We start from the raw sequence: 18,354 nt of genomic DNA on the forward strand, positions 1-18,354 counted from the left end.
AGCCCTGGATAGTTTATGCGGAATTTAATTGGTCATGGATAACTGCTGGAGAAATGCTGGAGAAGAGCTGGAGAAGTCCTAGAAGGTTATGTGGAATTCCAAAGGCGGCGGTGGGTTTTTTCGTATGAGGGCCGGTTATTTTGGATTAATTTATGTTTGATTGGTATGAGTTGTATTGGATTAGGTTGCGTTGAATTGGCCAAGGTCAATGATAATGAACAAAGGAAGTGTATGATTGTTGCGGCAAATTACTTTTTATAAATTGTCTTTGAGTAAAAAATGATGTAAAATATCGTGGCCGCCCTCTTCCGGATTTACAAATAGTTAAAACATTTTCTATCACTTGTGGGCTTTCTCGTGATGTAAATTTACTTTTCATTTACTTATATTGTTGTGTTGAAATACTATTCTGATATTTCCCCCTTACGGAGCACTACCACTGCTCAGACTCACGAGCCGCCACTGTTTCTGTTTCTCGCTCCTCTTCACGGTTTAGAACAGGGGTGACCAACCCGTGGCCCGCCTTGAACATTTTTCCGGCCCGCGAGATTCATCACACTTTTACAAAATATATTTATTTTATAATGAATAATAGTAAACACAATAATAATAACTCGTTATGTTTCAATTTTTCACTCGAAAAAAATGTCTATAATTTTATATGTGGCCCGCGGAGTTATGATCCATTTCCAAAGTGGCCCGAAAGATCATTTGGGTTGGCCACCCCTGGTTTAGAAGATACATTTGCTTCGCACATATTTTTCGCATTCTGCGACAAACAAGTCTACAGTCTGTGTCAGCCATAATATTTACTAACTTTAAGGAATTTTACCAGGTAGAAACATAAAACAAATGTTTCGGACGTCACGTCGGGAAATTTCCTAAATAAGCAATATCTGTGTTACAAACATTTATATGTGTGACACTACTCTATTTATAACCAATCTTAAAATTCTGCAGAACCTTATTTTCGTATCTGAAAATTTAGTTCCTTTAATCGGAGGATTTGTTCGTACGATTGGTATTTTAGTTTCTACTTTTGCACTTCATTCTTATATTTTATTATAAACTGATATCCAGACTTGGTGGTTTACTTCGTGTTCAATAGTTACGAGAAATTAAATATTGCTGACAATGTGCTTATATTAGAAGTATAGGCCTTTTCGGAACTGTTAATTACCTGATCCAAACGAATTCAGTCCATACCCTTCCAACCTAATTTACTCAAGATTAATTTAATATTATCCTCCCGTCTTCTTTTGTTCTTCGAATTAGTCTCTTCCCATCAGGTTTTCCGAACTTTACTTGTAATTCTTGTCTCTTCCATATTCGCTAACGCCCTCCATATTTTATATCATCATTAATTAACACAGAAGTATTTGATGATGAATGTAAGTTATTACGTACTTTGTAATGCAGTTTTTTCAGCCTTCTATCATTAACTCTTCCTTATCACTGTGCAAAATTTAATATGTCATTCGACATCTGAAAGTGGGCCTATTTAAGGATAGGATATAGGACAAGGAGTTGTTAAGTAGGCGATTAAGAAAGTATGAAGTTTAATTCAGAGAGACGGACATCTCGAATAGGGTATAAATTATGTGGTTTTATAAATGTAACTTTTAAAATACGTGGGAAATATGTAGCTTGTGTTCTGAAAGGATTTAACCAGACTGTATTAGCGTGCTGCTGCTTCATAGAAAGAGAGCCTACCGCTAGCTGGGTTATGTTGAAAGCGCGCAGAACGAAGTCTTTTCCTTGATATGAACATTCGCTGCTTTCACCGAGGAAAATCCGCGAGGTGTTACGACAAACAGGCGATGTAGGTGGTGGCTGAGAAAGGGGCAGGAAGATATTGCAGGAGCAATGTAAGTTTGAGGCAGTTTGCTGCACTCGTCTATTTGAAGATGGAAGTAGGTTGGGAATGAAATTTCAGACTGATTCTCCCACCTGGAATTCAAAATATTTTCATTTTATGTCCTTTCTGAGGAAAGTGAAATTTCCCCAAATATACTTCCTTCGTGTAGCAATAAGGTTGAAATTTTGGAACCACAGAAATACTTTCTTGTTCTATTTTTAATATGTAATTTACAATGTTGCCAAATGATAAAGGGAGAAAAGAATACCTTCCTTTCTTGTGGTCGCATTGTATGGTATTAGAATTTTAATGACGTGGACGAAGTAAATGTACCTTGAATCATTTACGGTATACGCCTTACCTTGGTGTTATGAATTATTGCACGAAGAGGTTAATTTTCTCCCTTTATACTTTATTAAGGCTATGAATTTTTGCATATTTAAAAGTCTTGCCTTCGTACTTTTTGTTATTAGGCGAAAGAACAACATAATTAAGAGAAATGTTCAGGGAATATGACCTGAGTTACAGCTAATGTACATAAGAGAAACTTCTGAAAGAACTTACGACACGTACTTTTATTGAAGAGCTTTCATCTGCGAAGAAAGGCTGCCAAGATTTATAAATTAACAACGTTTATAGTTTTGTGAACTCTTATTGCGAATAATAATATCGTTTTTGTCAAGGTAATTGTAATTTATGACACGAAATATTTGATACACAATTTGTAGGTACGTTTACTGTAAATCTCTAGATACAATTTCACATTCCTAATACTAATATGTAATTAGTTATTGAAAGCAAACGTAAGGCTAAATGAGTATGTCACGTAACCACAACGCTATTTCTTGGTCGCAAAATACATAACAAAGGTTGTATTTACGACATAGAATGGATGTGTTCTACGTTTTAGCACAGTGTAGCCTGGTAGAAGTTTACCAATGTTTCAGAGGTCATTCGTCCTGATGATCGAGGCAGGAAGGACCTACGAAACGTTAGTAAACTTCTACCAGATTACAAGGCGCTCCAAACCAGAAGACAGCCGTTTTCGGACTTACCGCCTCGATAACCTCAAATCCTATTTACCAAATAAATTTAAGATTTGATGTTAATGTAGATTCCATCTCACATCTCTCGTCTCTCATCACTCATGCCACGTTGCTACCATTGAAAAATACCCAAAAGTTTGTTTAATGAACTGCACATACATGATATTAATTAGTTTACTCTTTAACCCATTTGAAATATTTATCGATTACGTGAGCGTATAATAATATATGTTAAAATCGAATGCTGTCATGTGTTTGAAGGGTTACTCGCGTTGTGCATATACTTGAGTTGTGTTTAGCCGATTTTGATTTTGAGGGAAGTTTCCAATGCATTTTCATATTGCGGCAAGCTTTCAGTAAATATTGCGGACGGGTTTGAGTTTTATTTCATTTTTTCATTTAGACTGTAACAGTAGGGGACTGTGGTAGGCTGAAAGCAAACCGTGACTGCTTCCTTCCCAATTCTCTGCCACTCTGTGCCGTTAAGGCTTTACACAGGAGCGAAGCGTTCATGTTAGCCGCGTTAGACTTCTTAACCTTTGAAAAATGAAAAATAAAATGTAATCTGTTCTACATTCGCGGTTTACTGGCACTCCGTACACTATAACAGAGCACAATCGATCAGGCAAACTGCATTTTTAGCTAGCTTCAGCCAGCCAGCCAGCTAACCAGGCGTTGTTGGTAATGTTACGCTTGCCACGAATTGTAAGCCTTAAGCAGCTGGCTAACAACGCCTGCTGGCTGGAGCTGGCTATCGTTGTATTTTGTCTGATCGGTTCTGCTGTATTTCAGTGTGCAGAATACCACTGAACCACTAAGTAAGATAGAAGACTTTTTATTTTATTTGTTGTCAAGTGTTAACCGGCCTGACACGTTTACCATGAGCCCCTGCCACATTCGAAATTGGAGAACATTAAGAATGTAAACAGAATAAAATATGTTTCTTTCAATTTCGACAGAAGGTTTGTCTGCCTTGCTCTGACAATACTTTTATTTACCTTCCTGGTTTTTAGTTACGAATTTTATGAGCTGGGGAAGGGATGTGGTATTTGTAGTGCATCTGGATGTAAACAATCCCATCGTACTCCGTTAATCAGAATTATTTTACAACTACGAACTAGCTGTCTTTGGATTGTAATTCCGCCATCCTGCTGGTAATTCTTGCACAGTTTGACGTTGGTACGCAGCAGAAACACAGCAAGCCTCTGACAGCTGTGACTGCGCGAAATCTCACGGGAATGTTGATGCTAACACTAAGTGATTCGATCCCTTTACAAAGGCTGATCTCGAGAGACAAAGCAGTCTGCTCAAGATGAATGAGTTCTATGTTGTCATTTTGTTTCCGTTCTGTCTGCATTTAATCTGTCTGTGTGAGACTTTAGACACAATAATTTTTTGCTAAATTCCTTTATACTGCACTTCATTTTAGTTTATTCATTTCATATACGTCACGTCAGTGGAAATAATTTTCGAAAACAACATGAGATAAATCCGTGTGAAAATTCCGTGATTCTGTTTACAGAAACTCTTACATAGCTTCCCCAAAATTATTTCTAAATAACAGATACTGCTACTTGGGGGCTCCTAATTTTGGAGATTTACTTATCTTTGTATTACTACAAATTATGCAATGCAAATAAACTTGTTGTAACTTCGGTTAATAAAGAACATGCATGTTAAATCACGTAACTGAAAATTGAGCTTACTGTCATGTGATACAATGATTGAGGTAAGGTATTTCTAACGGACCTAACTGAGTAGGTACTCCCTACCATCTGAGGAATGGCATATGTAAATACCCAAATATTTCGTTATTTTAAGAATATCAGTAATAATAATTGTAATATACTACAAGTCGAAACCTTGTAGGTCTATTTCAGTGTTTTTAAAGTGGGCAGTAACAATACGGTGTCATCGAGAATGATTTGGTCGTTGCAACTGTAATTAAACATTAAAATTGTGTGTTAATAATGACAAAATCTAATTATTCAGAACTATCAATCGAAATATGTTTATAGATATTTGTAAATAGCATCGAAGACTAAAAATAAATGATCCTACTGTAATCTGATCATTCTTTTAAAGTAGCTTCAGGACGTGCTCTCTGAGTCGTGAGAACCTCCACTATCGAAAGCAGGCGGGAGCCATGTTTCTTGTAAAAGCGTAAAGAATTGCAAGGAAGTGAACGCAATCTAACAAACGTTCCTCCATGTTTCTCGGGGAGATAGACGAAGGAAAACGCTTCAGCTAAAATATCTTGCCCGGAATCATAAATAACCTCTCAAACTGCCACGATATATGTCTTTGTTTTCCTCACGCAACCAAGAAACTTCCCTTTAAAGTGGCCTCACCACAGAAGTGCAGGTAGTTTGCTTCAGTTTATATGACGACAGTTTTACGTGTTGTTCTCTATAATTGTGAATCTTGGTTCTCACCTTAACGAAAGAACACACAACGAGGGTGTTTGAGAACAAAATTGTTTGTGAATCTGAGAGAACTGGAGTCATTTAAGGCTGGTTATCTCGAGAAGCTGATGGGGAACAGACGACTTGGGAGATGGTACTTAAATGGGAGGATAACACAACAAGATTCGACGGGCGTATTCTTTTGCGTTCATTAGAAATGCTTTCTTCCAGCCACATCACGTATGTCATTTTTGTACAATGTCATCCGGGTTCATTGTTGAGCAACGGCGTATTCTAGCAATGTCCTAAGTATTGTTACACCAATTTGATCCGAGGCCATTGTGCAACAATGTGTAAAACAAAGACCTCAGTTCCCATTGTCCAAGGCCATGGTTTCAAAACAATGTGTTTTAGCGAAGGAATCACGGTTCCTATTATTTTTCAACAATGACACGTAGTCGTGCGGGTAACTGCATTCTAGGATGAACGTGACAGACGTAACGTGAACTTCGTTCACGCTAGAGCGTGAATAATATCCAAAAGGATTTTGAAGACATGCGCTGTGATAGTGTGAACTGGATTAGCACGAAAAAAGACAGGGTCTAGGCCCTTATTGGAAACGCCGATGAACTTTTAGATATCGTAAATTCACGTAATAGTTTGGTCAGCTAAGAATTTGTCCGGTTTTTTGGAAGATCATGCAGTTTATTTTGTAACTTTCATCTTGCCACTTATAAAAATTGAGCATGGAATATTGATGTTAATTTCCGAAATGCCTTGCAAATGCTGTATCAATTGAATAAGATACGTACAGTTGGATGAAACGTGAGTATAAATCTGAGCGAGGCATCTTATTGGATAGGGAGGAAGTTACCGTAGCCTGTTTGAATGTACTTCCGTAAGATTCACCCGGAAAGAAGGAAACTTCACGGAAACGTCAATCAGTATGAGTGATGAGACGGAGGTACCAGCAGAATATTTAAGTATAGAAGTGAATCCTCCTACACGGCGTTGAAGATTTGAATGATGGTTTTATAAGTTGTGACAACATATAATGTTGTATGTTGTTACCAACGTTTCGGACGAAATATTGTGTTTAGGGTCAAATAACACACTCTAGCCTGTAAATGAGGTGGTAATTTCCTCTGAAACGTTGGTAACCACATACAGGATTCCACATAGACAGAAGTCCAATGTGCTGTCCCCTCAAGCGACCTATACGTGTAGCGGGACTGCTTTGCTTTTGTTTAGAGTTCTGTGCCGTATTCTAAGTCCCTTGAGTGGCAGCATTGTGTATTCAAATATAGTAAAGCATGTGAAGAGGTTATGGTGGTTTGCTCATTTATAATGACTTGGAGATGGAAATTTCCTGGAATTTTCCACCTTGCGTCTGGAATCTGACACATATATTGTAGCTTCTTGTAGTAAAAGGCTGTGTAGGAGTGAGAGGAAGGCGTTGGAGGGAAAGATGCTGATGTCCACAGAAACGGCTGTCTTCTACAGCGTTTAGTATGAATTGAGAGCTAGCTGGGAAAGGGAAGTCTTAAGTTTTATCTGCATCAGGTATGCATCAGGAACCAGCCTTCGCCGTGAATGCCAAGGAAATGAAGCAAGTCGTGGGACATGTGCCAAGCCAAGCGTCGTTTTGCGTCGCTCACGCCGTCAGTTACTTTCTTCTTCCCACATTCTGCTTAAAAAACTGATTCTCTAATAAAAGAGAAAGTTTGTCCTATAACTGTTCCAACTGTGCTAAAATGGAAACTGGACCTTTTGTTTCGTTTTTTCTGACTATTTCATACTATATTTAAGAACTTTTTGCAGTCTGCTTTATAGAGTTCCTCGTATTACCTAAAATAAGAAAAAGTAATTTAGTACACGAATAAACAGTATTCTTTTTGAAGTTCTGTTCCCCTTTGTTATTCTATTGCAATTAATGCATAAACTTTACATTTCAGAAATTAAAGCAACGTTAATTTCAGTTCTCGTGTCCTTCATACGTCACTAAAAACTGGTCCAATTTTGAACCCTTTGAAATAGTTTTTTTACGCGGACTGTTTTGCTGTAAACTGTCATCTTTGGAAGCTCTTTACCTGGTGAGACGGGAAGCTTAAATTTGAAGATAACCGTTCATCACCAAGATATGATATCTGGCAAACTAAATTTTTTGATGACCTCGAAAAGATTTTCAGATTTCATATGCAACTTAATTATGTATTTTCAAAGTGTTTGTTTCAGTAATTTATTTTGTACAAGTTAGAATAGGCCTACACACCACAAGCACAGATCATGGGTTTATGTAATTTGTTATAAAAATTTTCAGTCATCATATCAATTTAGTGTGTGAACATTTTACTAATGAAATGTAAAGCTTTATGCAGAATTTGGGCATTTTTTAAATTAAAAATATTTCGAATATTCGCCATTTAAGATGAAATGCAATAGCCAAGAAAAATACAGCGTAGAAATTATAGTCGTATTTTTGTATTCGGAAATCACCAATGAACAATGTCACTTTTTGTTGAATCGATGAGCGGTTGAGACCATTGAAAATGTTGCTGTGACTGGGTAAATTGAAATTATGATGATTCAATTTATTTAGACTCAGTTAAATTCATTTAGTACATTGTGATGGTAATATTAATTTTAATTTACATAAAGAATTGTATTATAATAATAATTCAATTCCTTTATTAGAGTGTTTGCCAACATCAATAATAATAATAATCCGCAAAAAAACAAAATGTGAAATGTTACTAAAATTTCCGAATTAGCGGATCTGATAGCGGTTAAGCACTCACAAACTACGAATAATTTGCTTTATTTATTTGTTTATTTGGTTAGTGTTTTTTCTTTCCTTCTTTTGCATTGTCGGTTTTGTCTAACTGGGTCCAACGGCGGACCTCAGAAGACAAATATAAAAACAAAATAAATGAAATGTTATAAAAACGTACCAACCACGAACAAACACTCAATACACATAAAACTGTCAAGTATATTTCAGAAATATGAAATGTATTGATATTTGTTATTGTTTCTTAACTTATAACTCTAATAATATATTTACCACTTTGAATATGATTTACCTTTTGTTACAGACGTCATTAGCTAGGCATTGCAGTAAATTGTAAGATTTGCCGTGCATTCATAAAGTTTGAAATGCTCTAAATGTTTCAGTATCACCAAGCAAATGATGTTTTTATACCGAACAGTATAAGATAATTAAAGGTATCGTGAATCGTGAGTCAGGTCAGCTTAAGTTGGTTTAGTGACCGGCTACAGACTAGAGGAAGGCGGTTCGATTCCCAACAACAAATCTCAGCTTCTTCAGTAGAATGATCTCCGTACATTTCTGTAATACAGAGAGTTTCTCAAATTTGACATTTACTTTCTGGAAATACCGATGGAATGAATACTGTAAAGCAGTGCGAGACTATTCGCTGATTCTCTTGTCACCATCAGTGACAAGGTAATAAATGGATCTTGATTCCCAAAACGTTCTGTAGGTTACCTCAAGCTTGGATGCGTCTGAATTGTATTCATGAGGTGTGTGACTAAGATTATTCGCGGTCTTCTTCAGTCCCTAGGGGTGAATATCGGAAACGTGACTTGAATAAAGACGACAGTCACTTCCTTCTCAGTACTTTTCACTGTACATCGCCATGCTGTTATCTCATTCTACAGACGTGAATGCACTCACTTAATGAGAAAGGTGAATCTCAGGAAATGGAGACTGTTAATGCGAATTCAACTTAACCCTCTCAAAAGTAGAACAAATAAATGCTTACGTGATGATAAAACAACAGGTTAGTCTAAATTGAGTTTTCAGTTGATGGCAAATGTCGAAGGACGTTAATTTTGTTATTCATTTAGTTAATTGCTGAAATATGCAAGCATCTTGCGGGATAAAAGAAATGAAATAATTTCAGAATAAGCTTTGTTCACGTAGAATATGTTTAGATTAACAGATAATAAACTACAAAGAAATTTATATACACTTAGTAAAACTCGTAATATTTCTGTGCAATGAATAATTAAATAGTATAATCACAACTTACGTCTTCAAGATACCGTTTTACATTATTCTCCCATTTTTTGTTTGGTCTTCGTGTGGTGTCATCCCATCAGGAATTCCTACTTAAAATTCTTGTGCCCTTTTCAGCTTTCTATGAGCGCTACACGTCCGACCCAATTCATTCCCTTGATGTTTTAATCGCAATGGTATTTAGTGAAGAGTCCTGATCATCCTGTTACTTAATGCCTTTCAAGTTTTAAATATTCTCCTGAAACGCCTACATTCGTAGGTAATCACCTTTCGAGTCAGTTTAATCACCGTCATCCTTGTGGCCTATCGTTTTTTCAAACGTGAAATAAAACAGAAATAATTTTCTATAAATACCAAGGGCAGTTATGGATCATCAGTCAATATCTGACAAATTGTTGAGTCTCTGAAACCGACCGAGTCTAGCTAGGATGAAGAGCTATTTCGTTTCATAATTTTTTTATGTGTGGAGGAAGGACTTCTACGTACAGAGTCTGGCGGGCTGTCTCATAGGTTACGATCTAACTTCTGAAAATGCTTGCCAATGTTGAGAGATCATTGGCAGAATGAACAAGGAAAGACACATTTCGCAGAGGACCAAATCTAACATCGGCAACACTTGATCAGTTCGCGGCAATGTACTGAAGTTTCAATCCAGGATAGTCCGTAGTCTGAAATATATGCGATTTTGATTTGGTTTCTTAAACTCGATTCTACCTTTGCTAAGGAAAGACATATTCTTAGTGAGAAGTAAAACCATTCGCTACGACTAAGGCCCAGTAAGATCGAATTGGGGACAATGCGGAAAAAGGCATTAATAGGAGTATGAAAGTCTATTAGTCCAAAGCAGAACACACAATTTTGAACAGGTTCGTAGAAGCCCAAGGGCAGGGGGACATCCTTTAAAATGATGTTTACCAACTTTTCAGAGGTCATACTGCCTATCGCCTTGATGACGGAGGCAGTATGACCTCTGAAACTTGGTAAACTTCTACCAGACTACACAGCGCAACAACCCAGAAGACAGAAATCTTCATACTCACCGCTGTGAAAACCTCAAATCATACATCCTATAAAATATTTGGCGTAGTGTTTATCCCTGCTGAACAACTACGTAATTGACGTTGAATATCCGCATCGGCGTCGAAGTGTGTTCCAGAAGCGTGTTTTAAAGGTTCAAAAAAACTGGAAGTCGGAGGGGGTCCCGGTTTGAAATGTAGAGCGGATGCTTCCAGACACCTCCCACTGACTATGTTGTAACTACTCACGTGTGCGTATAGCAGTGTGAGCTGCAGAAACTCAGTGCACCAACACCGCATATTGTGCGAGTTGCTCTGGACGCCTTGACAGATTACTTACTTCAGTTTCTGCATTGTTTTTCAGTAGCGTTCAGCATAAATTATGGGCCCACGGTCCATGAAATCGATCAAAAGATCCCTCTCCCTAAAAACGCTTGCCATTCACTCCTCGCAGACAATGTGGTTTTGAACGTTTTTGGTTACAGATGCGTCATCGAATATTTTTTTTCCTTTTCAGGATGTGCCATGATGCACCCGTGTCGCATCTGTCACAATCTCCAGAAACTCAGTAACATTTTTTGCGGTACTGAGTTAAGAACTGCAAGTCCACCCCCGTGCGTTTTTTCTTATTCAACTCTGTCACTGTCTGGGGAGTAGCGTGCACCCATTTTCCGGAATACTTGTGGACAATATCATGCACAGTCTACTTGGATAAACAGCCTCCTGCGCGACTGTTCAGTGTTAAAAATACTCTATTCTAAAACACACTGATTAGTGCAAGCGATGTCATATGATTTTCTCTTTGACGATCTGTCACATTCCTTAAATTCATTACATCAAAAATGTACACGTGTCTTTGATATCTCATTATATTCATAAATATACAAAAGAACTCTATGAATTTTATTTAGCTTTATTCTCCTTTGCTTTCAAAAGAATACTTCCACAACGAACCATGTCTGTTGTGGCATCGCTATTTAGTTGACTTATTACATAAAAATATTCTCCAGCAGTGACGCACAGTAGCAGTTTTAAGAAACATTCTGTATGTGGCCTGAGTCGCGCATGTTTATAGATGTTGAATAAAATAGTTGACAAAAAATAATTATTGCTTAACCTTCCGGGGCACTCCCTCATAAATTAATAACTCGTGTTGATTTTACTTATTTACTTCTGAACGTTTTGTTTTGCAGTAAACTTTGTGTAAAGAACAAACCCAGCATTTTCAGCTTAAAAACTAAATAATTACTTGTTTTGTAAATTCGTAACTCTGACATTATGAATGTAGACCTACTTACAAATTTAATATTCTTTTGTGAATAATCCACAGTTTTTAATTATTAGACCTATTATTGTGACAAAACGCCTCGAAATAAAATTTTTGCTTGTGAAAATAAGATGTTATATTCACTAGATTTGCTGCCATATATTTGCATGTTGGCTGAGTTGTTTCCCTGTCCTACAGTTAAATTTAAGTCCCTTCCTCTCACGTTCATTCGAGACACAAAAATTGCGCCTAAACCTGCTGAGTTTGCTGCTTTTCGTTCCGCGGTTTCAGAGTCCGTGTGGATCTGCCCTTGCTGCTGATCGCATTAAGATTGAAGAGGCAAAAGAGAGGCTGCTCCAAACGATAACCCGATTATGTTCCTCGCAGTGTTATTCAGTTAATTCGTTCTGGAGAGAATGTGGACAAAACAGCCTCGAATGGGATGCGGCTTTCGACTGTACCGAGAAGTTCCGACTGTGCATTACTTTAGGAGCCAAGGAATAAACGAAAACAAAGCGCGTTACCTCCAAGTCAAAACCTCTGAATCACAGTGGGAACCTGCCATCCTAAATGTTTTCCGTTCTCCTCTTTACTGTGTCGATGGAAATAAATTCGAATAGTACTTTCACAAAAGCATGAGAATTAACCATCTCACAATTTTATAATTATGAGTCGATATCTTCCGATTTATTTACAAATAAAACTTTCATGCCTTGGTCTTAGTGGCCTTTTAATCCTTCTTTCTCGCTCCAAAAGTCTGCATGAAGTTGAGGGAAGTTTTATTCAACTTAACAGTTAAAGGTCACAACTCACCATTCACAATTCTCTGGAGGGATTTTGAACTACTTGTACTGATAGCAGCGGAAGATATTTAATAATTTATCATGAAACCTCGGAGAGATAAAAACAATCTCTTACAGCTAATTTACTCCACATTCCGGGAATTGTCATTAGTAGTAGAAATTAGTTTCTATTAGGATATTTATATTTTACGTTAAATATAAGGTAAAGCGAGTAGAGATTGCGCACCATTCGGGAAAAAATCACTAAAAATCGAATGTTTATCTATTTTCGTAAATAAGTGTACACATGTGTTCTTTGGTATGTTAGGCATATTTAATGAACAATATTCCGATTGTTTTTTCAATTTTTGATAAGATAACGCAGTTTTTTCAGACATTCGATTTTACGCAATCTCTCCTAACCGGGTAGGTGAGATTGCGCAAATGGGTATGAAAGATGGTTTATGGTTTGAATTACTTATTTCGATCAAACTTTATTAGAAATTATTATTATAAAATGAATTAGAAGCTTTATTATTACAGAAAATGAATAGTAATGTTAATAAGAAAAGAAATTGTTTTATTATTACAAAAAATAAATAGATAATTGTATCCGACTGTTTATACTCAAAAGCACACATATTATTCTTCGTAATTTTAGGAAAGTTAAGTCGGCCTATTGTAAGTCAGGAGGTGAAACACACTTAATCAAACAAAAAACTGAATCAAACAACAAACGTACTTAATTACTAATATTAACCCTTTGCGGTCCCTTTTAAATACTACTACAGCTCTCTGCAAGTCTATTTAAATACCACTAAGCTGTATAAATTCAACTACTATTATGAACTGTTTTGATTTTTTTAACTTGTATAAAACGGAGGAAACTGTGCTAAATATGGCAAAATATGTTCTGAGAGGTACATGGTGGACTCAGTCCGACAGAGATGGGCTAATTTCTTTTCCGTATCTACACCTAGTTGCGAATCTGGACCCAAAGCAGGCTTTCCAAAAACATTTCTCTTTAGCCTAATTCTCAAGGTGGATTCAGGAATATTGAATTTTCTACTTGCAGCGCGTATGGTGAGAGAGTCATTTTTTATAGCTTCTATAGCTCGTCGCAAATCCCCCTCTGACCAAGACCCTTTATTAGACTTTCTCACATAAACGTTTGGCATTATGACCTATAAGGAGAAATGCCAAAAAAATAATTAGTAATACTGTGCGCTAGAAAAACAGCTCCGAAAACAAACTAGGAATTGCATGTATCATTTTATGCTATTTTATTCCTTAACTTATGTAAAATACAGTTAAAGGCAGTAGATAGGATGAAAACACAAAGAACATACTTCATTTTTGTTTGATTTTGCAATTAATTGAATGAATAAGTTTGTTTTAATCTCTCCTCCCATTGAAACAAATGAAAATCCTGCGCAAACTCTCCTATCTAGCGCAAGCGCCAACTATACTCATTGGGTAGGGAAGATTGCGCACCCACGTGATCGGCATGAAAATTTCCACAGTGACTCGCAACAGCATGAAACACTAGTCTCAACAAAGAACTAACTTAGAAACTACTTTATTTGCAATTATTTAGAGGTGAAACATTTCTTATGAAAATATACGAAACATTCCAGAAACTTCAAGCCCTCACCTTCTACAGAACAAGCAGAAAATTGGCAATAAAACACAGAGAACAGCTTGCATCGACACGTAAATTTAACTGAAGCCTCTACGAGTGATGTGCTTACTGCTCCTCACGCTGTTGTACGCACATCTTACGCCCTTCCACCTGAATTTAGACATGCGCAAACTCTCCTACCGCGCAATCTCTGCTAGCTTTACCTTAATAGAAAAATGTATTTTGTAGGCCCTGTATTTTCTTGCAATTTTGATACGCGAGATAGAAAATAACTTATTAGAGTAGAGTTTACGTCAAAAACTGATACTTGCACAACCAATAAAAAAGTACCTCGTATTTTATTGAACCCAGATTTTAATTACCGTGTTTTCAGGGCCAGCTTCCAGAGTCTATCTGGAAACAGTTTAATCCATTCTGTATTCGTAGACACTTTTTATTTAAGATCAGTTTTAATATTATCCGCATATTCACGTCTTTCTCCTTTTTTTTACTTTATCCCTCGTAATATGTACACATTTAATAATACTAACTTCTGTTAAGTTAAGAGGACATAGTCCTTGTGTAGTACACAACTTTGTTATCACAGCACAATGAATGTTTTTATTGTAAGTGATTAATGGAAATGGGGGAAAATTCCCTGGTATTTATTAAGAATCACGTCATAAATACGTAAGGCGTAGCGGAAGCATAGATCAATTCTTTCTTAACATCGGTACACCGCATGAGGGAGTTAGACGATTTGTTTCCGTAGTTTATCTGAGAGTAAGAGGAGCTAAGGCAGATGTCGATCAAAACAGTCAACGCCGAGCAAAGTTCAGACCAATTACACAGCACATGGTTAAAAACGTATTACACTCCTCTGAAGCAACAAGAACAATGTAGTAACAGAACCCGGATTTCGGTAAAGCTAATACAAATTAGCATCACTGGACACATTTCTGAGCCACTTCCATCCAATTCAGATCCTTACATCTCATCTCCTGAAAATCCATTTGAATATTATCCTCCAATCACACTTCGTAAGAGGTTTATCCAACAAATAGATGTATAAATTCCTTGTCTTCTCCGTCGTAAACACACATTTACCTAATAGCCTTCTTGATTTAAACATTCTAAGAACACGCAATGACCGGAATAAATAATTAAATTACCAAGTTCGGTGTCACTTGAACTAATTACGGACTTCAGCCTTCCTCAGTATTTTCTGGGCAGTTTGTTTCTGATACTTATAGTTTGTGTTATTCCCTCAAAGAATGAAACTAAATTTCGCGCACATACAAAACAAGGGGCAAAATTACTATTTTGTATATTCTATTCTTCGGCGTTTGTAAAGCACAGTGGATGGTTAAAACAGCTGATATTCCCAGATAAAAATAAAAAACAAACGGCATTCTACGGAGATGATATTCATTACAATGACTGTTGGGAAATCTAGAAGGATGTAACAAAAGTTAGAAGACGAGGGGAAATATTGCTTATGAAATGGAAATATGAAAGGAATCGAGAAGCGAACCTTACGAAATGTAACATTAAGTGTAACTATGAGAGGGTGAGAGAGAGACGTTCCTTCTGATCATGTTACAAACGACAAGTAACTGGCACGGAAAGATGTTATGGGAATTTAGACGACGAAAGGCAAGAAGAATCAAGATGTCTATATATGGACCAATAAAGAACAAGGAAAAACACGCTTGTTGGAAACAAACTGGGGTATCAGCTGCTTGTTTTTTCTGTTCTTAGCTGATTGGTTACTGGGTTACACAACTACGGTTTTTCGACTGCTAAATTGGTATAGCGCCGAATTACAGATGACTGTGGTCGATGAATTGGAAAGGACGTGGGAGAAAGCTGTGGTGACATGAAGATTTCTGTTTTCTGGGTTGTTGCGCTGTGTAGTCTGGTAGAAGTTTACCAACGTTTCAGAGGTCATACTGCCTCCGTCATCGGGGCGGTGAATATGAAGATTTCTGTCTTCTGGGTTGTTGCGCAGTGTAGTCTGGTAGATGTTTACCAACATTTCAAAGGTCATACTGCCTCCGTCATCAGTATTGAAGATGTTGACGCATACAAACTGACACCGGCGTCGAAGTTACCTCAGACGAAAATTCTGAGATGTATTTTAAGGCAGTGGTGGAAATATAGCCGCAGGAAGAATGGCACGCGTCTGTATATAAAGAAAGGAAGGGATTCATGGATAGAATATTTGGTATTGCACAACACTTCTTTGTAACTTTGCCAATTTTTGTTTATTCAACTTGCCTTCTTCCCACTTAATCAAATTATTTATTTTTGCATGAAAACTCTTTTTTCTTTGATTTTGTTAAACTTTACCTAACAAACTTTGAGTTTGTTTGCGTTCTGATAGAGACGACAAAATCGAGAAATTCCTGTAAACAGTTAATAAGAAATGCAGGGCTTTTTGTACTTTTCATTTATTCGTTACGCAGTCATATTGTCATGGAAGCTATGTTTTACCCAGATGACGTAAAACTCGCACAATCAATCAACGAAAATAACAATGGACGCTTTGTGCGTCTCCAGTGCACATTGCAGACTCCGCTGATATTTCTGGGCTGAATGGAATTCTGAAAACTCTTATTCTCCTTGAAATAAATCGTCTCTTGAAGATGAAAAGTAACTTTTTATAGAAGGTTGGGGTTGTTTGGGATTACCATCATTGCTTTACTTGGCGCTTAGCAAGCTGTCGTGGGAGAGAAGTTTGTTTTCTTCCGCTAAAACAGTCAAAAAGACAACGAGGAGTAGGAGGTTCGATAAAACACTTCTGACATACATTAAAAATGAGAAATCGTGAAACTTTTTTCTGTTCATCCCACTTACACCACGAACAAAGAGGAAAGTACAGAGAATGTCTCCACGGAATGTGCGCGTTATAGAAATGAATAAACTGTAACTTGAAGAACAATTTAAAACTGTGGTGTGATATTTAATTATTAGTCGTAACAATTTCTACCCTATCAATGTCATTTTGTAAACTAAAAATGTATTCACTAGCGTAGTATGACCCGAAATGGCAGTCTCCTGGGTTGTTTCGCTGTGTAGTCTGACGTCTACCAGACTACATTGTGCAACAACCCAGAAGTCAGCCGTCAAATTTGACAGGTCATACTACGCCCTAAATGGAGGCAGCAGGCACCTTGAAACGTCGGTAAACTTCTGCCAAACTGCACGACGAAACAACCCAGCAGACAGCCATCTTCATACTCGTTTCCGTGAGAAACAAAAATCTCACAATATTTTGTATACCGTTTCGTGATCTGGAACTTATGACAATTAGGTGATATGAATAACAAATTAAAATTGATTGTGGAGTTGTAATACTTGTTAATTTAGGCTATATATTTCCACAGTCTTAAATTCACTATGAAATCTTTCTGTTTGTTAATATTTTACCTACATAAATTGCGAAACATTATGAAATGATAAAAATTATATTGTAAGTTTGTGTTGATTTTGTCTCGTTTAATATTTACCTCCATACCAATAAACCACGAAAACCCCCACGTTATCTTTTATCCCAGTACAACAGTACGTTCTCAGAGATTTTTGTATTCATGACTGAAGTCGAGGCATATTATCACTGGACAACGTGTGGAATTGGTCTCTGTGTGGTTGGAATCTATTGTCTATCGAGAGGCCGGCCCGTTGAATAGGGCCTCCTGTAATCAATCTGCTCGTATAACTTTCTGCCACTGTATTTGCATACCTTTCAATTTCGATAATTCTGCTTAGGTTTCATTCAGCACTTCGTAGACGTTCCCATAATTGAATTTAAGGGAGATAGATCCATAGAAATAGCTAGCCGATTTTAGGAAGCTGTAGGTCCAAATATAACAGACTAGGGAGTAATTTTATACACTACAATTACATAAAGTTGTCCCACTATACGTGTTTGAGCCTGACAGAATTAACTAGGGAATATTGCCGTTCTCTTGCGGGTGTTATCCATCTGTGGTAAAAACGGGAATCGTATTACGTTACAAACAAACGCAGAGAATTTTCTGGTGGTTTACTAAGAATTGCGAAAAGGAATAGTTTGCAGTTCTGTTTTTCTAGCAACACTTAAATCACATCGTCTTGACGATAAGCGTGAACTGTCCTTAGCCGATCTCTCTTACCGTTGATTATGCTTGTGCCATGAAGGTGAATGGGCAGTACAGATAATGCCGAACGCATTCTTAACCTCGGCATTCGATGGAAGCGAATGGTCAGTTTCATGCTTTAGCAACATGTCAGAGAAAATGGACTCCGGCCCTCCACTGCACAGACATTGTGGCC

The sequence above is a fragment of the Zootermopsis nevadensis genome, unplaced genomic scaffold, assembly GCF_977971745.1.
Source record: "Zootermopsis nevadensis isolate Lab colony 2312 unplaced genomic scaffold, Znev_1.0 Znev_ptg000013l, whole genome shotgun sequence".
NCBI lineage: Eukaryota > Metazoa > Arthropoda > Insecta > Blattodea > Termopsidae > Zootermopsis > Zootermopsis nevadensis.